The sequence below is a fragment of the Theropithecus gelada genome, chromosome 4 (genome assembly GCF_003255815.1).
Source record: "Theropithecus gelada isolate Dixy chromosome 4, Tgel_1.0, whole genome shotgun sequence".
NCBI classification, from domain to species: Eukaryota; Metazoa; Chordata; class Mammalia; order Primates; family Cercopithecidae; genus Theropithecus; species Theropithecus gelada.
The window spans coordinates 30,369,362-30,390,312 of NC_037671.1; the positions used below are offsets into that span (position 1 = coordinate 30,369,362).

The 20,951-nt window shown below is 40.6% G+C and overlaps 2 non-coding genes and 2 pseudogenes across 2 annotated transcripts; 1 reads left to right on the forward strand and 3 right to left on the reverse strand.

Moving 5' to 3' along the window:
* Window positions 1-4,946: 4,946 nt before the first annotated feature.
* Window positions 4,947-5,028, reverse strand: TRNAS-AGA. Its single transcript has one exon. It is a non-coding gene; the product is annotated as a tRNA-Ser (tRNA).
* A 6,117-nt stretch (window positions 5,029-11,145) lies between these two features.
* LOC112623105 lies at window positions 11,146-11,629 on the reverse strand (annotated as a pseudogene).
* A 2,709-nt stretch (window positions 11,630-14,338) lies between these two features.
* On the reverse strand, window positions 14,339-17,268 carry LOC112622543 (annotated as a pseudogene).
* Window positions 15,634-15,720, forward strand: TRNAR-UCU. The gene is given in 2 exon segments: window positions 15,634-15,670; window positions 15,685-15,720. It is a non-coding gene; the product is annotated as a tRNA-Arg (tRNA).
* Window positions 17,269-20,951: the final 3,683 nt, after the last annotated feature.

Below are 20,951 nucleotides of genomic sequence, written 5' to 3' on the forward strand. Positions count from 1 at the left end.
TCTAGGAAAACAACTTTTAATATCTTGATTCCAGGAAATTCACAAAATTATTGAAGGTTCCGTGCGATCGACTGAGAATTATTTAAATTTGGCCTTCTCTCTATCATGTAAACTAGTTGTAACAATTAAGAAAAAGAAATTACTCAAGTGAAATTAAGCATAAAGCTGTAAACAAACATCTCTTCAAATTGAGACTACGTGATTCACTAACCTCAATATTGTAAATTGGAGGCAAATCTGCACCCACGCATGAAGCTATAATTCTAGTCAAACCAGTTCCCTGTGTCTCCCGGGTCTCGGAGAGGTGATGATGATACAGTTTTGGGAGACTATAGACACAGCCATTTGTAGGACAGGTGAAGTCAGCTAGGTTCATTTAAAGCAGAGATTGATTGGAACCTTTACTGCAGCTTCTACTCAGCATCATCCAGAGTTTCTCATAAGATAAATTGTATTTGAATTATATTTTCATCATTTATTTTGAGGAAGGAAACATGCAAAAGTATGTCTAAATGAAAGTATTTATTTGAAGTCCCAATGGATATTCTAAAGCCTGTATAAATTGAACTCAGATTTTTTTCTCCTAGGCTTTTCTTATTGCAGTTGTTCGCTTGGAGGTAGTGTCTGGTATTTCCAAATTATAGCTGTTACATAAGTCATGCTCTATCCAGAATTTCTGGTTTCTAGGACATAAAGAGCTAGAGAGGCCAGGCACCGTGGCTCACGCCTGTAATCCCAACACTTTGGGAGGCCAAGGCAGGCGGTTCCGGAGGTCAGGAGTTCGAGACCAGCCTGACCAACATGATGAAACCCCGTCTCTACTAAAAACACAAAAATTAGCTGGGCGTGGTGGCGCACACCTGTAATCCCAGCTACTCAGGAGGCTGAGGCAGAATTGCTTGGACCCGGGAGGCGGAGGTTGCAGTGAGCCGAGATCATTCCACTGCACTCCAACCTGGGTGAGATAGTGCCGCTGCACTCCAGCCTGGGCAACAGAGCGAGACTCCACCTCAAAAAAAAAAAAAAAAAAAAAAAAGACAAGGAGAAAAAAAAAAAAAAAATCCCGGAGTTCGTGGAAGTAAAAGGAGCAGATAAAACCACAATTATAGTGTAATACTTTAGTGTAATATATCTCTCTGAAAAACTAATAAAAACGTAAATGGAAAAATAATTGCAAAGAAAAGTAATGCAGTTCATATAACATACCTATCTAGAGAACAGTGCACATATCGACTTCAGGATTCAAACTTTTTTCAGACACACATCAAATTTTCTCAAATTTGACATTTTACCAGACCACGAAGCAATGCTCCAGAAACATAACAGGGTTAGATACATGCTATTATTTCACAGCAATAAAATTGTGCCAGAAATCAAAACAGGAAAATTAAAAATCATATTTATTTGCAAAATGATAAAACACTTCTAAATAATTCATGACTTAAAGAAAAAATATCCATCAAAATTAGGACCTATTTTGAAATAAATCATAATAAAAATAGTACATATCAAAATATGTAGTATGTAGCTAGAAATGCATTAAGAAATCCTTAAATACTATAGTATATAAATAAAATAAGATTAGTGATCTAAGCATGTATTACATGAAATTAGTGACCAATCAGTAATTTACTCCCAAGAGAATTATAGAGAAAGAAATAATGAGGCAAAGAGCAGATATTAATGCATTATTAATGCAAAGAGCAGACATTAATACGAAATAGAGATGATCAACAAAGTCAATAAAGTGGCCATCTTTTTTTTTTTATTTTTATTGTGATAAAATATACAAAACATAAAAGTTACAACTTCAACCATTTGTAAGTGTACAGTTAAATGGCCTTAAGCATGTTGCATTATTGTGCAACTATCCCCACCATCTATCTCCAGAACTTTTTATATCTTCCCTATACCTGTTAACCAGTAAGTCCCCATTTCTCCTGCATTTTTAGTAACAATAACATCAGGTTTTTGGAAAGAGATTGATAAATTCAGTAAAAAATAATATGAAAGTGAAAAGGACCAAAGTAGCCTAACTCATCTTGAAAAAGGAAAGCAAAGTCAGAAGACTTACTTTACCAAACAGAAAGATAGAAAGGTAACGTAATTTTTAAAAACATGACATTGCCCAAAGATAGACAATCACTACACAGAATACAGTCTTTGAATAAATGATAAATATGTAGAAGAAAAAAAAGTGATCAGATGATTATTTACAAGCAAAAAAATTAAATTTACCTTTTTCGCATTATCCACTAAGCCAATTCCAGATTGACTGTAGATCTGAATATGAAAGTAAGCAAACAAAGCTTGTAGAATACAACATCGGGAAACATCTTTAGACTTTGACCCAAGGAAATATTTTCTAGACTTGATGCTAAAGGTGTTAGTCATAAAGGGCAATCCTTCCCATGTAGATCTTCAAGTCCTTCAGTTCTGAGAATTTTTCTTATGTTTCTTGATAAAATTATCCTCCATTTTTCCCTTGTCTTGCTGGAACTCCCAGTAATCAGATGATACTGAATCTCTGGGATGGGTTGTTCAATTTTCTTTCCACTACTGTTTTCCATCTTTGATGTTTTCCTACTGTTTTTGAAGTAATTCTAAACTGTAACTTCCAAATTTTTCATTAAATGTTTTTCCTTTCCCCGCTACCTTATTTCTAGGAGATCTTGTTTTATTATCATAAAAAAAAGTATCTCAAGTTCCTATTTCCAGGTGAGATGAAGTGTGTTTTACCATTTTTCTCCTATCAAATAACGCTATAAGTTATGGGCAGAATGCATGAGATAACTATTTGAAGACTCTGATAATAAAAGAGTAAATAAAAGAGTGTAAGGATGGAAAAATAACCAGAATTATCCTGTGTATTCTCCCCAAATTGATTATAGATGTAATGCAATTGCTATCAAAATTCCAGTAGAATTTCTTGGAGACAGAGAAAAGCTGATTCTAAAATTTCTATGGATAGACAAAAGAATTAGAATAGCTAAATCAATTTTGAAAAAATGCAGTGAAAAATCACATTACCTGGTTTTAAGATTTCATACAAACTTCAGTAATCAAGATAGTAAGGTATTGGCAGAAATATAAACATGTATATCTACTGATCAGGACAGAGATTCCAGAAATAAACTTACACAAATATGGCTAATTGGTTTTTGACAAAGGTGCAAATAAAATAAATGAAGAAATTAAAATTGTTCAACAAATAATATTAGGACAATAGGCTATCCATATGCAAAGGAAAGAAGGAAAGCTGAGAAAAGGAGAGAAAGAAATGAAGGAAAAAAAACGTAAGGAAGGCCTGGAAGGAAGAAGTGGAAGGAAAAGTGGAAGGAAGAAAGAAAAGCAATCCTAACATAAATCTCACAATTTATATAAAAATTAACTAAAAATTGATCATACATGCAAATGTAAACATAAAACTATAAAATTGTTAAAAGAAAACATAACAATATCCACATGACCTTGAGTTGGGTGATGAGTTCTTAGATATGGCACTTTCCAAAAGAGAAAAAAGAAATACATTGGACTTAATCAATTTTTAACACATTTGCTCTGCAAAAGAAACCGTTAAGACACTGAAAAAAATAAAGACTGGCAGAAAATATTTGTAAGTCGTGTATCTGATAGAGGAATTGTATATAGAATATATAAGCAATCCTTAAAACTCAACAATAAGAAAACAACGCAATAAAAATTGGGTAAAGGCATAAATACTTTACCAAAGAGAGTATAAGGATGGCAAATAAGCACACAAAAAGATATTTGACATCATTAGCCATTATGAAATACAACTTGTTTTTTTTTTTCACAATTGCCCCAAACTGGAAACAAATGTCACACAACACAAATGTCCTTCCATGAGTGCATAAACTGTGGTACATTCGTGCAATGGAATTCTATTCAAGAGGAAAAAGGAATGAAATTTTGATATTTGTAACAACTAGGAAAAATCTTTTATTATTATTACTATTATTATTATTTTTTGTGTGTGTGACGGAGTCTCGCTCTGTCGCCCAGGCTGGAGTGCAGTGGCGCGATCTCGGCTCACTGCAAGCTCCGCCTCCTGGGTTCCCGCCATTCTCCTGCCTCAGCCTCCCGAGTAGCTGGGACTACAGGCGCCAGCCACCACGCCCGGCTAATTTTTTGTATCTTTAGTAGAGACGGGGTTTCACCGTGTTAGCCAGGATGGTCTTGATCTCCTGACCTCGTGATCCGCCCGTCTCGGCCTCCCAAAGGGCTGGGATTACGGGCCTGAGCCACCCTTCCGGCCGACTTGGGTAAATCTTAAGGCATTATGCTAAGTAAAGGAAGCTAATCTCAAAAAGTTGCATACTGTATGATTCCATTTCTACGACATTTTCCAAAAGGCCAAAATGTACAAATGGAAAACGTATTTACGATTGTCAGCTGCTATGTGTGGGATTTGGATGAGACTATAAAGGAACAGTGCTAGGGAGGCTTATGGATTGATAGAACTGATGTGTATCCTGATATGATAATGACTATGTGTATATACATATAAGTGCTTTTTAAAAGTCAATTTTACTTAATAATTTTAAAAAATACAGATAGCTCCCATTTGTGGCATAGACTATATACACTCCATGGTTTCTCTGAGAAACGCTTTCACCAAGCTCTTGAAAGAGCTTACTTTGAGCAGGGTTTGGAGGAGAGAAAACCCGGTGAGACCCTGGAGCACTGCACATTGCCAGTGAAGGAGGATTACTGAGGTTACTAGTTCATTAAGTAAACGAACTAGCGACATTTTGACAGCAAACACATACACCGCCAGGGTAGAATTACAGAGGGGCGAACGATGATATAAGTACTCCTGTACGTTCCGTCTTACATTAACCGGAGGGGAGAAAGATGATACAAGTGCTCCTGTACTTTTCGTATTACATTAACCTGACCCCATTTTAGGGTAAAATTTCAAACGTAGTCGGCAGGATTCGAACCTGCGCGGGGAGACCCCAATGGATTTCTAGTCCATCGCCTTAACCACTCGGCCACGACTACAGAGATGACAACCAGACTACAGACATGACAGAACTCTGGAAGAACTAAGATGACCATATCCACCACACAAGCATCTTTATTTCCAACAAACCGGATCAATTCAACAACCAGCTCCCTTGGGGACAAATTTGCCTCCTTGCTGGAGTCCTCGAAACTGAAAACAAATTTACTCACCAAGGAGGTGGAGCCAGGCCTTAATCCTACTTTTAAACCTGGGACCTCCTGCTAGACGATGGGACCTTCTGCTAGAACTCCCAGGAGACCAGCCTCCTGGCTGAATGACACTGTTGCTTAATGGATTTCAGAGAAGGAAATGCTCCCTCGTGTGGGGAAAAGAAGGAGAGATCAGACTGTTACTGTGTCTATGCAGAAAGTAGACATAAGAGACTCCATTTTGTTCCGTATTAAGAAAAATTTTTCTGCCTTGAGATGCTGCTAATCTGTAACCCTAGCCCCAATCCTGTGCTAGCAGAGACATGTGCTGTGTTGACTCCAGGTTTAATGGATTTAGGGCTATGCAGGATGTGCTTCGTTAAAAAAGTGCTTGAAGGCAGTATACATGTTAAAAAGTCATCACCATTCTCTAATCTCAAGTACCTAGGGACACAATACACTGCGGAAGGCCGCAGGGACCTCTGCCTAGGAAAGCCAGGTATTGTCCAAGATTTTTCCCCTTGTGATAGCCTGAGATATGGCCTCGTGGGAAGGGAAAGACCTGACCGTTCCCCAGCCCGACATCCGTAAAGAGTCTGTGCTGAGGAGGATTAGTAAAAGAGGAAGGCCTCTTTGCAGTTGAGGTAAGAGGAAGGCATCTGTCTCCTGCTCGTCCCTGGGAATGGAATGTCTCAGTGTAAAACCCGATTCTATGTTCTATTTACTGAGATAGGAGAACACCGCCCTAGAACTAGAGGTAAGACGTGCTAGCGGCAATACTGCTCTTTATTGCACCGAGTTGTTTGTATACGTACTTATCAAGGCACAGCACCTTTCCTTAAACTTATTTATGACGCAGAGACCTTTGTTAACACGTTTTCCTGCTGACCCTTTCCCCACTATTACCCTATTGTCCTGCCACATCCCCCTCTCCGAGATGCTAAGATCAATAAATACTGAGGGAACTCAGAGACCAGTGCCGGCGCGGGTCCTCCGTATGCTGAGCGCCGGTCCCCTGGGCCCACTTTTCTTTCTCCATACTTTGTCTCTGTGTCTCTTTTTTTTCTCAAGTCGCTCGTCCCACCTGACGAGAAACGCCCACAGGTTTGGAGGGGCTGGCCACCCCTTCACCCTCAGCTAAGCTGAGGGAGAGAAAAACGATACAGAAAACCTCTGGATCTTATCACTTGGTGTCCCTAAGCCCCAAAATGTAAACCTAAAATATTTATTTCATTATGTTTGGGAAATTGTTTTGCAAATGACAATGCGCTTTCACTTTCCAGACGGGTTAAGAAGAAATTTGCAAGTAAAGCTGGCCCATGAGTTCTTTTCCTGTGAAATCCTAGATCCTAATAGATCCTAGTTTACTTTCTAAAAAATTGACTTCTTGGTTTAATTTTGTGAACAATGCAATGGTTGATCAAACCAAATTTAACCAATAAAGCACATTTCCAGTTCTCCTTTTTACATTTTCAACTCACCAGTTCCTTTAGCAGAATGTCCAGATGCTCTATAGAAATGAAATGAAATGAAATGAAATGAAAAAAAACAAAAACAAACAAACAAAAAACGATAAATGTGGATGCCAGATCCCAAGATGCGTAGATGTGCAGGTCCCCTTTCATGGTCAGAAAAATGTTAATGGGCAAAATGAATTTGATGCATCTTGAGAAAGCTAATTGTTTGGTTTTAATATATTATATTTAACCAGAAGTAACAAAGTGCTTTTTACATAGCATTCTATTTAATTCATATATCACTGAGAGAGGTTTTTTTTTCCAGAAAACTAAATCTTTTTCAAGATCAAATAATTTCCTTTTATCTGTACCCAGAGAAGTTTAACTATGTCATGACTGATAAACAGAATAAATGTGGTCATGGAAAGTAAGACTGCATCACACTTACTTTCTATATATAGATCTTTATACAGAACCAGAGCATTACTTATGTGTTTTTCTACTGGCCATCTTTGGAAAATGTCCAGTCATTTGCTTTAAAAGATTGTATAATGTATTTCAAATCTTTATTTTCAGCTGGGCCCTGATGTTTTTGTATTTTTAGTACAGATGGGGTTTCACCATGTTGGCCAGGCTGGTCTCAAACCCCTGACCTCAAGTGTTGCACCCCCCTCGGCCTCTCAAAGTGCGTTGATTACAGGCATGAGCCACCATGCCCAGCCTCAACTGCACTTTTGAATACATAGTAGTCCTTTGAGCTAGGGAAGAAGCAGCCCAAGTTAATGTCATCAGAGTCACAGTCCCAGATGATGAGAAAATGAGAGTCAAACCACACTTAATTGGAAAGAAATTGGATTTTTAAAAATCTACAAGCAAAACTGAATCCACTAAAAATTAGATAGCTCAAATTTCTTTTCTTTTCTTTTTTTGAGGTGGAGTCTTGCTCTGTTGCCAGACTGGAGTGCAGTGGCGATCTCGGCTCACTGAACCTCCATCTCCTGGGTTCAAGCGATTCTTGTGCCTCAGCCTCCCGAGTAGCGGCCGCCACCACGCCCGGCTAATTTTTGTAGTTTTAGTAGAGACGGGGTTTCACTATGTTGGCCAGGACGGTCTCTATCTCCTGACCTCGTGATCCGCCCACCTGGGCCTCCCAAAGTGCTGGGATTACAGGTGTGAGCCACCACGCCCAGCCTCAAATTTCATGTTAGTAAGAATTATGTCAAATGCCTCCTTTCTGCAGCCTAGAGACCACAGAGGGAAATTCTTTGATGTAATCTGTACCCTCCCTACCTCGTCCATCACTTTAGAGAATGAGAGCCTTTCTGTGGGCTTCATAAAATACTCAGTAAAAAGCAAAAGTAGATTTGGAGGCTTATTGTCTGGTTTTCAATTCTGAAGAAGGAAGGGTGGGAGAAACGTTCCTGGTGAGAGGAAAGAGATGGAACATCCCCAGTCACAGAAGCTCCCAGTGCCAGCCAACTGCTCTGGCTCAGCCAGAGTCCCTTGAAAATCAGTCTCTCTCTTGCTCTCTCTCTCTCTCTCTGTGTGTGTGTGTGCGCACCCCTCTCTCTCTTTTCCTCTCCCTCTCCTTCTTTCCTATTGTCAGTCAAGAGCATCTTCATTAGAAGTTTATGAGATGTTAGTTTATGAGAATATATTAGGATATCCTTCGGTGAGATGATCACCCAATCTAGATGATTCTACAAAATTGTGTTTATTAATTTTGGGAAGTAGATGGAATATTACATAACCAAACTAGCCTTTCAGACTGGCCATGATATATTAACATTTGTATTATTGCTGATTATAACTAAAGTGGCAGGAGCAAGAACCATACCTCATATGTTCAGTTAAAAGAAATTGGTGATCTAAGATAATGAATTAAGTTCTTTTTTATTGGTGTTTTACATATCTTGGCAAAGTAGTGCTTCCAAGTCTATTCTTTTCAGGAAAACCAGTGCCCTTGGAGGGAAAGAGAAGGGTCTGATAAAACACTCTCCAGAATGATGTAGATACAGTCTTTTGGTGTGGGGGTTGGGGGGCTCAGAAAGTAAGCCGTTGTCGGAGAGGATCGTGGGGACAAGAAACAATTTGACTAAACAACAGTATGAGGAAGGGATGAGGATAATGAGGCCTAAGGAAATGAAATAAACTTGAACATCAAGCAGCTGGTAGGGAACGAGTCTGAATTGTACCTATCTATATCCGGCAGCCAATGCCCCCACCCCAATCACCATGATTCTACTCTGCCTTTAATAGTATTTTATGCATATTTTATACTAGCTATAGTAGTTTACTGCCAAACCAAATATTATAGACAAATAAAACAAGAAAAAATCTCCACCTTTTGAGAGTTTGCCCACACAGAAAATCGTCTGTACTAAAAGATTTACAATTAGTATTTGGAGTGTTTGGATTCTCTCCCGTAAAAAAAACAAACATCTTGAAGCTATTAAGTAGAGAGAACTACTGTGTTACAGAATGGAGAATGAACAGTGAATGAAAATTGTTTACTGTCGCCAAGGTTTAATACCTTGTAAAAAGTAAAAAAGAAATCACTTATAACTCAGAAGTGTTTACCAAGTGGTTACCAAGGCAAAGAGATTTCTCCTAATTCTTAGTCTTATATATACCTCATATTCTATGTCATATAATATATATCACTTTACGTTTACTTCCAATGCTTTTCCTTCGTCCAGAAGAAAAAAATAAAGGGAATAAATTATGAGAGGGAGGGAAGAGGAAGTCTAGATTGTGAAGAAAACTGAAGGAAGACGTCTTCTGGGGACGCGAGGAGGCAGCGGCACTCAAAAGCGTCTTCTGGGGACGCGAGGAGGCAGCGGCACTCAAAAGGAGTGTGGATTAATGCTCAGTATACCTGTCATGGGGGGCAGTTAAAATGCTGAGAGAGGACTGTACAAGGGACCTTAAGCGTTTCTCAAGGACACCCTCTTCATTTATCTTCATTTGAAAATTAATTTGTAAGAGAAACAAGTCAGCACCGCGGTAAATTGGCTGGAAAACATTTCAGCAGCCTGGTGCTGCTGGTAGATTTACCTCCCATCTTCTCATTCCTTAGGTTCCCTGAAGTCTCTCCAAGGAATTGAGGGCTCCATGGGCAGTGTGGTCCGTGGAAGAAACCGAGTTCTGAGAAAGCGATGCCGGCCGGGAGGAGAGAGGGGAATGGGAAGCGAGTGTGCCCCGAAACCTGCGATAAGTAACCTGGGCTTCGAGGCTCTAGGGATGCAAGAACTTTTCCCCTCAGCTCAATCTTCATTTCCGGTTTAAAACTTCTTTCTGCATTGCGTTTTTGTTTTTTGTTTTGTTTTGTTTTTTTTTTTTACTTTTTAAATGGTTTTATTTTATGTACAAATAATGAACATACGTTGTATCCATAAATTCTACTTTCCAAAAACAGGAGCTTTTTAAAAGAAAACCACATAATAACTTTTAAAAGGCACTAGGATTCCTCTGCTTCTAGATCGTTGCTGGGCTAGAAAAATAAAGTTTGTTGTACCAGGAATCACAAGTGAGAACTGAATATTCTCCAAAGTGGAAACTCTAGAGTGTGGTGTCACTCCAGGCAAATATTATTCAGTTCTCATCCCCAACATCCACAACTACCTATCAGAAGGGTTAGACCAGGTCAAAACAGTCCAGCATAATTTAGGCTTCATCAAACAATGTCATTATGCTCTTCTAAGATGCAAACAAACCAAAACAAGAAATACTAAAATAAAAATAATATCTGACACTGCCATACAAATTGTTAGTTCCTTTTTGTATCTCCCCCTTCTATAACATTAACAAAGGGAATACTTTACTGCAAATAATATTTTATTTTATACATCATTAGCCATAAATTTTTGCCATTAGTTACTACACAAATGCTGCCTAGTGCCATTATCCAAATGCCACAACCATTTTACATCCACAATTCACTTCTATAGTTACAAGTAGAATTTTCATGATTTACTTAAGTACATCTATCAGTGAAGATTTAACACTGAGATGCAATCTAACATCTGTAATATCTGATGTTATGTAGATGGCAATGTAGGAAAGATGTATTTTAATCGCTTTTCATTTAAGTGACCTTATGTAAAAAATAAAATAATTTAGCAGTTCCAAGTATCCAAAGGGCATTTTCAAATGTACACAAAAGAAATGGTTGGCCGGGCGCGGTGGCTCAAGCCTGTAATCCCAGCACTTTGGGAGGCCGAGGCGGGCGGATCACGAGGTCAGGAGATCGAGACCATCCTGGCTAACATGGTGAAACCCCGTCTCTACTAAAAATACAAAAAAAAAAAAAAACTAGCCGGGCGTGGTGGCGGGCGCCTGTAGTCTCAGCTACTCAGGAGGCTGAGGCGGGAGAATGGCGTGAACCCGGGAGGCGGAGCTTGCAGTGAGCTGAGATCACGCCACTGCACTCCAGCCTGGGAGCACAGCGAGACTCCGTCTCAAAAAAAAAAAAAAAAAAAAAAAAAAAAGAAATGGTTACAGAAATTTTTAAGGAGCATCTTCCATGTCCACATCCTCTTGTAACTGCTGTACCATTTTCTCTTCCATCTGCTTCCCTTTGCCTGCAAGAGGGGCTGGGATAACATGGATGTTTTGCTTGACTTCTTTGATTTCCTGAACTTTCTGTAGCTCTTTATTTTTCTTCAATCTGTTCATTTTAAATTTAGCTTGGCGTTTCTGTTTGATCTCTTCAACTCTCTTCATTGCATCAATAGTTTTATTCCATAGCTCTTGCTGGCATTTGATAGGTTCATTTCTATGTTTTTCAAATTCAAATGAATTATCCACTGTAAGTTATTTACCAGCTGCTTTCCGGAATGCTTTGGTCCACGAGGATTGTGCTTCTTTTTAAAGTTTTTATGACATTTAGATTTGCAAAATCTGAACACCTTGCAATCGTTGCGGACGAACATCATGCCGTATCCAGGCTAGATGGGCCCCGAACAGAAATAACACTTCTCGATATGCATATTGAACCCGCGTGGGACCCCACCAAACAAACGCCAAGCTTGAGAGGAAGTCTGCCTTGCGTTTTTGCAAACAGTTCAGAGTTCGTATTTTGCTATGTTTTGCGTTCTGCAGGTTTCAGAATTAATTACAGTATTTTCTTTTCTGGATGCGACATAAAGTTGGGAGGTCATCGGGCCAGAGAAGTTCCTCACTGTCTATTGTTAAGTAGCGTATGGGGACGAATGAATGACCTTAAGGTCTTAACCCTGGGATTCGATCTCGCCCTGGGGGCATGGAATCTAACCCTCCAGTGACGGTCGTATTTGTTTCTGTCACGTTGCACCAAGCCATCTTTGGGTCGCGGATCACCTGAGACTTCTTCTCTTCCCTCCACATTTCTCCTCCCGTTTCTCAGACCACAAACGCTCGCCCGTTCCACAATGCCAAACTTGGATTCTCCAGCGCTTGAGCGTCACCTTCAACGACTTCATTCCTTTCTGTCCAGGACTTCATTCCTTTCTGTCCAGGACGACAAGAAGAAACTTAATTGACCTCCCCTAACGGAGCAAGTACCGCTGGGCCACACTGTCTCAACGAAAGGCGGAAAAGCAAAGAAAATGGTGTTTTTACATCTCAGCCCAAACAGCTGCTAAAAGAAAATTCCCAAGTTAGAAAACCTGGGAGCGTTCTAAAGCCACCTGGACGCAGTAAATTTGTGCCACAAGGTCATCGTTTGCTCTGTGAGCTTGTTGACAAAACACACGAAACTCGTTCTTAAACACAAACGAAAAAGACAGACATGAAAAAGAACGAACAAGAAGGGCTTATCTTTCGAGAGAAAACTCTAGACTGGAGCTAGAGGAAAGGGACTTACGGGACTCGGATATGTATTAAAAATACCATCCGATGTCAAATGTTGGAAGTTCCTCAAATTCCATTCTGTGAAATCAACTGTCCCAAGCATGGAATTGGAGAAGCCAGATTAAATGAGATATGGATTTTGATCCTTGGTCAAACTATTCTTTTTTCCCCCACTTGCACATTTTTAATAACATGAAAGCTATGAAACATGCAAAAACACAAAATGAACTTAGTATCCCTTTTACACCCTAATATTAGTGGAGGCAATGAACACACAACTAAAGCAATAAAATGTCATTGGAAAACAAGAAGGGAAGGGCCCAAGCTTGATCAGAGAAACCCAACAATTGCTAAAATATCAGTGCAGCATTTAGTGAAGTCCCTTCTGCCAGTGGCTCCCGTATGTCCATATCTTGGAATTCTTTTGGCTGGTGCTTCAAGAACAGACCATGGACCTGGCCTCCTAACTTCCCCAAAGGAATTCCTGCAGAAGACTATGGGAAAGGCTTCTTTGTGATCTTCTTTGTTTGGAATGATGGAAAACATGAGAAATGAAAGGCATCCTCTCATCCCCAGAACACCACCATCATAGCGAGGATAATGACTCAATGGAGTTTCTTTTTTTAATTATATTTTTATGTTTTTCTAATAACCTTAACATATACATTTTTTTTTCTAAAAACCCTAAAATGGAAGTTTCAAATTTGCATAGTGCTTTATACTTTTTCAAAGCATTTTCATGCTATTTTATTTTATTTGTTTGAGATGGTGTCTGGCTGTGTCGCCCAGGCTGGAGTGCAGTGGTGCCATCTCTGCTCATGCAACCTCTGCCTCCCAGGTTCAAGCGATCCTCCTGCCTCAGCCTCCCAAGTAGCTGGAGCTATAGGCGTGCACCACCATGCCCAGCTAATTTTTGTATTTTTAAGTAGAGATGGGGTTTCACCATGTTGGCCAGGCTGGTCTCGAACTCCCGACCTCAAGTGATCTGCTCGCCTCGGACTCCCAAATTGCTGGGATTACAGGCATGAGCCACAGCGCCCGGCCTTGTGTATGGTATTTTAATCAGGTATTTAATCCTGTTGTCACCTTCTCGGACTTCTCACTCTCCATATCCAGGCTACTTGTCAGTTCACAATGCAATCTAACTATAGATATAGTTTTCAAAAGGAGAAAAATACAAACCCTTTTTTGACAAGTACATAAAGATACAAAAATAATTGTGGCACTCTTCTTTATTGCTTGTTTATGGATGTCTTTCCCAGATGAAAACACACTGCTGGAGAATAATCTTGCTGGAATAATTCCCCAGTCCTGCTGGGGAATAATCCATTGAACTGTTATTTCTTTGTACACAGAAACAGAATATTCCTTAGTAATAGCAGGACCCTCACACCAGAAAATTATTTGCTAAACATTTCCCACTGTCTTCCAGCTTGATCTGTCAATTTTTCCCAGACGTAAAGTATCTGGGCTGGTACAATAAAACACAGTAAACTAAAAAAGATGTTCCCCAGATGTAGAAGATGACAGCTGTCCTCAGGAGTCTGTCACGGGGCCAGCTGGGGGCATTCGTATTTCCCAAGACCCTTTTCCAGCTGCATCTCACCATAGCTTTTATATGACCAGATAGCTGCATAAATCGCTAAAAAGATAGCCATGGAGAAGTCGTGGTGACTCCATGCTATGTGGTCATGTGATGGTTTTCAAGGCCTGCTCAAAGAAAATGGGGTGGGATGATCCACTTCCGGTGTTTTCACTCAGATGAAGGACTTCACACTTCTTCAGTGTAGAACTCATTCTCTCCTCCAGTGTGACAGACACACCACTGAGTCCTCAGCTTTAGGAGAAACAATTTGTAGAAATCCTGCTCATACCAGTTCTGTCTTGCAAAGAGTTACTGACCCCAAATACTTATTTAGGGAGGTAACTGGGAGAAAAGCTTATTCCATGACGGGTTTAGAAAACTCTGGGTAAATACTCTGTAGTCATGTAAACTTACAAGTGAGAATGAGTAGAAAACGACCAGAGACAATAACAGCAAAATCCCAACTCTGCATTTCTTTTTTCTTTTTTTTTTTTTGAGACATAATCTTGCTCTGTCACCCAGGCTGGAGTGCAGTGGTGCAGTCTTGGCTCACTGCAACCTCTGCCTCCCTGGTTCAAGCGAATCTCCTGTCTCAGCCTCCCGAGTAGCTGGATCTACAGGGGCGCACCACCATGCCTGGCTAATTTTGTATTTTCAGTAAAGATGGGGTTTCACCATGTTGGCCAGGCTGGTCTCAAACTCCTGACCTCGTGATCCTCCCGCCTCGGCCTCCCAAAGTGCTGGGATTACAGGCGTGAGCCACCATGCCCGGCTCCAGCTTTGTATTTCTTAAAATTACCTTCGGCGTTTAGGACATCCTGTCACTCTCAGGATCGCCCCTCCACTTAGGTTTCTCTGCCCTTCCGGTGCCTGCAGAGTGCACTTGTATGTTCACGGGTTGCAGCTAGTAGTGCTTCTGATCTTCAGGGAATAGGATCTTTCACTGGACCCCGGAAGAGCCATTTTGGCCCTTCTGTCCTCTGAGGCGCAGATCTTTCTGGGGTGCCTCCACCCTCTCTTCACCACCTTCCAATAGCTTGATCCAGGAGACCATGTAGGGCATCTGCGGTTCCCAGGGGACCGTGCAGGGCAAGTCCACATCCTCAGAGCAAGCCACCTGCACCTCCCATGTTGCGGGCTTCAGGCTATAGGGTTTACTGGTTTATTATAAAGGATATCGCAAAGGATTCAAATGAAGAGGCACGCAGGGCAAGGTATGGGAGAAGGGGCGCCGAGCTTCCAAGCACTCCCTGGGTCTGCCACCCTCCAGAAACCTCCACGTGTTCAGCTGTCCGGAAGCTCTCCAATTATTCTTGAGACGGAGTCTCGCTTTTTTTTTTTTTTTTTTTTTGAGACGTAGTCTCGCTAAATTATTCGTTATCTCATGGCACAAGTGAAAATAGTTGTTGAAAGGCTTAGTAACTCCTCCGTGTCAGGGATTGTGTGTACCCCTTGTGTTGTCTCATTTTTGTGTTTCTTGAACTCTCATGGTGACTGGAGCAGAATGTTTTCAGGAAACGTATTACTTGAGTAGTCAAATTAGTTAGTAACCTTAGGGCGAAAGGTGACGCGCAAGCAGGCTCTGTGGCGCAATGGATAGCGCATTGGACTTCTAGCCTGACTCGAGAGATTCAAAGGTTGCGGGTTCGAGTCCCGCCAGAGTTGGATCTTGCGTTTTGTGATTTGAGTGGATACTTGCGCAAGTAATTTCTCCTCATATTAATTAATTGGACGTTTTCTCCAATCAGCGAATCCCATTTTCCTGTAATTCATTTTCTGCTTTTAGTGTTAACATCTGAGGAGCTTCTTCAGAAACATTGCCATGTATAGACGTCTACAGTCGCTAGATGACCAAATCAAAGGGAAAATAAAACAAGTTGGATATTAAAATGAATACTAGTAACTGTTTCTTCCTTATGAAAAACAACTTTCTGGGGCAGATAAACTTCTTGTTTTCCCAGCCTCTGCTTGAGAATTACTGGCAGATGTTCTAAACTGTGCCTGTAAGAATTCTGTCCATTTGGAAACATGCCAGTTTTCTAGCTGGTGAAAACTCAAGCCTCAAGTCTGCTCTTCATCTCATCGTCAACCTCAATAAGTGATCGTTGGTAGTGCAAATATTTCAGCTCTAAGAAATTAATTAAAATTAAATTCGCTTTTAAATGAAATATTATGGATGAGGATGTCTAGCACTGATTTTGATCCAAAACAAAGATCGGTAAAAGTCCTCCCCCCACTCAATTGTAAAAATAGAGCTGGAAAATGTCTCCTTTTCATCCTAGAACACTACTTTCTTAATTCCCTCCACTGGTGCCTAGTTTCAAGTATCCTGTGTGTCTTCCCAGAAATTCTATATGTATGTTAACATTAATAATACGTAATATATTTCTGGGAAGATGCATATATATGCATATATGTATACACACATTATATATATACATATAGATGTATATCTCCACTCATCTTTGTAGTGGTATCATTTAATATATGTAGTGTTATATAATTCTTTATATAAATTACATAATATTCCACAGCATGGATTGTACCATTATATTACAAACACGTCACACCTTAAATCCAGATTGCCTGCCATCAGGCGGTCTGGCCCACTCTCACTGAAGATCTGGGAAAAGGCTCTTCTGTTTGTGGAGGGTGAGAAATAGAGGGAAGATACCTTCTTGTCGACTACAGACCTGCTGTATTTCCAGTAATGCCTGTGCCTGGCATGCTTCCATGTGAAATAAAGAGAGAATTGATCAACCTCTGCCTTTGCTTGCTTAGCAAAATAAATCCCCCAATAAAGCCCTTTTTAAAAACCATGCCTAGCCGGGCGCGGTGGCTCACGCCTGTAATCCCAGCATTTTGAGAGGCCAAGGCGGGTGGATGACGAGGTCAGGAGATCGAGCCCATCCTGGCTAACACGGTGAAACCCTGTCTCTACTAAAAATACAAAAAGTGGCGGGCGCCTGTAGTCCCAGCTACTCGAGAGGCTGAGGCAGGAGAATGGCATGAACCTGGGAGGCGGAGCTTGCATTGAGCCGAGATCGCGCCACTACACTCCAGCCTGGACGACAGAGCGAGACTCCGTCTCTAAATAAATAAATAAATAAATAAATAAATATAAACATGCCATTTGACATGGTGAATTTTCCCCTTACTTTGCACAACAATTTGGCAATGACGTACCCTTTCACTAAGATCAGTTAATGTCATGATTGACCATATGTAGAATATTTATTATCCAGTACATACCCCTTTTCTTATGACATAAATTACCTCTAGTCAGGTCAGGCAATGAAACAGGGTGTGATGGATTCACAGCTTCTTTCCCCTATTTATTCCTGTATACATTTCTCAGTAAATGATACTCTCTTACTCCAGCTGCAATGCCACCTTTATCATGTATTAAATTTACACATATGTGCAGATGATTTCTGAGCTCTCTATTATATGACATTTTGTTTATCCTTGCACCAACAATGCATGCTCTGAATGTATTAAGACTTCTAGTAAGACATGATACTTAGTGTGGTAAATGCCACTATCTTTTCCTTCTTCAAAATTCTCTTGACTGATGTAATCACCAGGTTCACATTTTCTGTTTCTCGTCTCTCAAGTGTTACAAGCTGGCATTGCCTGTTTCCAAAACACTGTTATCTAAGACTGTATTAGATATTTTTTCTATTTTTCTAGTTTTTTATAGCCAGAGGACAATTCTCTTAGCAATTCATTTTTCATGAGTGGAAGCAGAATTTTCATTTTCAAAAAATGCACCACGGGCCGGGTGAGGTGGCTCACGCTTATAATCCCAGCACTTTGGGAGGCTGAGGCTATTGGATTGCTTGAGCTCAGGAGACCTGCTTGGGCACCATGGTGAAACAATGTCTCCACTAAAAATACAAAAATTAGTTGGTCGTGATGGCACATGCTTATAATCCCAGGTACTTGGGAGGCATAAGAATTGCTTGAATCTGGGAGGCAGAGGTTGCAGTGAGCCGAGATTGTGCCACTGCACCACTCGAGACTAGGCAACAAAGCAAGATTGTTTAAAAGAAAAAAAGAAGCACCACAGAGATCATCAATTATTTTGAATATCTCATAGTATTTTGTTAATTTTTTTGATTACTTAATCTAAGACCATCTTAATCAATTGATTAATTTCTTTTTATCTATATAGCCGATTCCCTATGTCATTCTTTTTCATAGGAAACTAGTCTAATGAATTAAATGTTTACAATTTATGACAATGTTTTCTAGAAGAGTATGTAATGATATTTGGTACATGTCTTTTTATATTCTATAAATTATATTTTATGTACATATCATTCAATTTCTGACTTTTTCCACAATGATTACTTTATTTATATAACATTTAAATGCCAAAATCAGTACCTCATAGTATGTATCTGTGATTGTTAATTTTATGAGACACCTTGCATGAACCACAGGGTACCCAGATTAAGCATTATTTCTGGGTATGTCTGTGAGGCCATTCCTGGATGAGATTAGCACTTTTCCCTCATCCTCTCTCAGATCTCTGCCAGTTTGGCCTAAATTATCTAAATTAATTAATTGCCTAAATCAATTAATCAATAATATCAGTTATGCATATTATTTATGAAATTACAAGTCTGTAAATCCAGTAAGAAAAACAAATGTTAATTTTGTTGGCATCTACCTAGGGTGACTTGAGAAATCAGGGGACAGTGCAGCTTATATATTTCCCAGCAAACCTTCTAGTAATACTGTACATTTTGAACTACTACAAGGATACTAGAGGAACTTCTAGTGGGACATACAGAATGCATTAGTTTTTATTTTTAATGTTGGGAATACTTACAAAGATGTTATAAGGTAGGAAAAAACCCTCAGGAATAGTTCTCCAAGACAAGTAATAGTAGGGATATCGCCCCTGTATAAGAAAAGGCATGGGGATAGTTTAATTACTTGAACCTAGAAGTATAGAGTCTCGAGGGCTGCCTTAAAAGGAAATGTGACCTCCAGTGCAGGAGTGTGCCCATCGGTTACCAATAAATACCAGTTTACAGTGACTCTCGGAAAGGTTGTTACTGTGCTTTGTTAACGACCACTAAGGCAAGTCTTACCCAGAATATGCAGGATAATGTGAACAACAATTCATTTTTCTGGTCGGGTTACATTTATCTCTTGTCAGAATTTTAATGCGAAAAAGAAGAACAAAGTTTTACATTCTTAAAATGTGATTTCTTTCCGTTGTTGATTGCATTACACGCTGCATTCCATACACGGCCACTAGAGGGCAAAGGTCTTGCAGGTGGAGTTAGTAGAGTGGTTCTATTCAAGCAAGGAAAGTCTGCCCTTGTCTAGAATGATGTCATCACATTGATTAGAGTCAAGAGGGGACATCAGTCATATGTGCCTGTTGGCGTTGTGAGGCAACGGTCTCAAGAGTCCTCGAGAGAGAGAGAGGTGTTGCCCCTCCCTGAGGACAACCGGACACTAGGTGTGGAGCCAGCCGCGAGGATGGGCGACCGCTGTGGGGCCAGCAGCGGAAGTAGGGATAGAGCACACGGTAAAGGACTCCTGCTACTGCTCCCCCTTTGCTGTCTGGTGCAGACCCGAGGTGGCCTCGAGGTGACACCGGTGGTGAGAGCCGCCGCATGAATCCACACTGTGGATGAAGGTTAAGAATTGGCGGTGGCCCATCGGTAGCCAGAGACCCAAATCGTGTCTGATTTGAGTGAAGATCACCCCAGATTAGTGCGTCAGTTCCGTTTTGACGGCCGAATTTCTCACGATCCCATGTAAGAAATGCCACACCCGTCAACAGGAGCGACCCACGCGCTGGGCCTCTTTCTCGGATCGGGTCGCCACCCCCATGCCAGGGCTGTGCTAAAGACTAGAGTCTCAGACTTGGAATTTCGAGGAAAGTGTTCCAAAACGCTGCGCTCGCTGCGGCGAGGGGCAAGAGCAGAAGCCCGGCTAGCCCCGGTCCAAGGACAGTAGCTGGGAGGGGCGTGGCAGCCGCTTAGTTTGAAATCTTTCAGATACCCCAGCGGAATATCATAAAGAGCACAAACAACTTTTACATAGGAACAAAATAGAGAATATACAACACCTTAAACGCCTAATAATTTCACCATGCATGCCTAGGAAACCAAATAGCAGTCAAATCGAGTTATTTCCCAGAGAAGAGGAAACGCAGAGGAATCTGATAGGGAGCAGGCTTCAGAAGTATTGAGCTGCCTCTCTCTGCTATAAGGAGAGAACCAATCCCGAGCTGAAATTTCTGCAAATAGAACTGAGATGATACCAGACAATGTCACGGCTGAAGGAGGGTAGGAAAGTTTAGAAAGTGCTTGTATAACCGGGCGCAGTGGCTCACACCTGTAATCCCAGCACTTTGGGAGGCCGAGGCGGGTGGATCACCTGAGGTCAGGAGTTCGAGACCACCCTAGCTAACATGGTGAAACCCCGTTTCTACTAAAAACACAAAAATTAGCTGGGCGTGGTGGTACGCACCTGTAATCCCAGCTATTTGGGAGCCCGAGGCAGGGGAATTGCTTGAACCCAGGAGGCGGAGGTTGCAGTGAACCAAGATCATGCCACTGCACTCCAGCCTGGGCAACAGAGCCAGACTCCACTCTATCTAAAAAAAAAAAAAAAAAAAAAAAAAAAAAGTTTGTGTTTGAATTGGTGCTTTGTCTTGAAACATCAAGGCAATACCATTCATTACTTTTGTCCATGAAAAGAAGTCTAAGTATTTCAGAGCTATGGGCAAAAACCCTCCAGACCTGGGCTAGGTTTTGAAAGCCAAGAGAAGCATGATTGCAGAGGTGCCAACCTCAGGCTTTTATTGAAACAACACAATAGAGAATCTTTTTTTTTTTTTTTTTTTTTTTTTTTTTTTTTTTTTT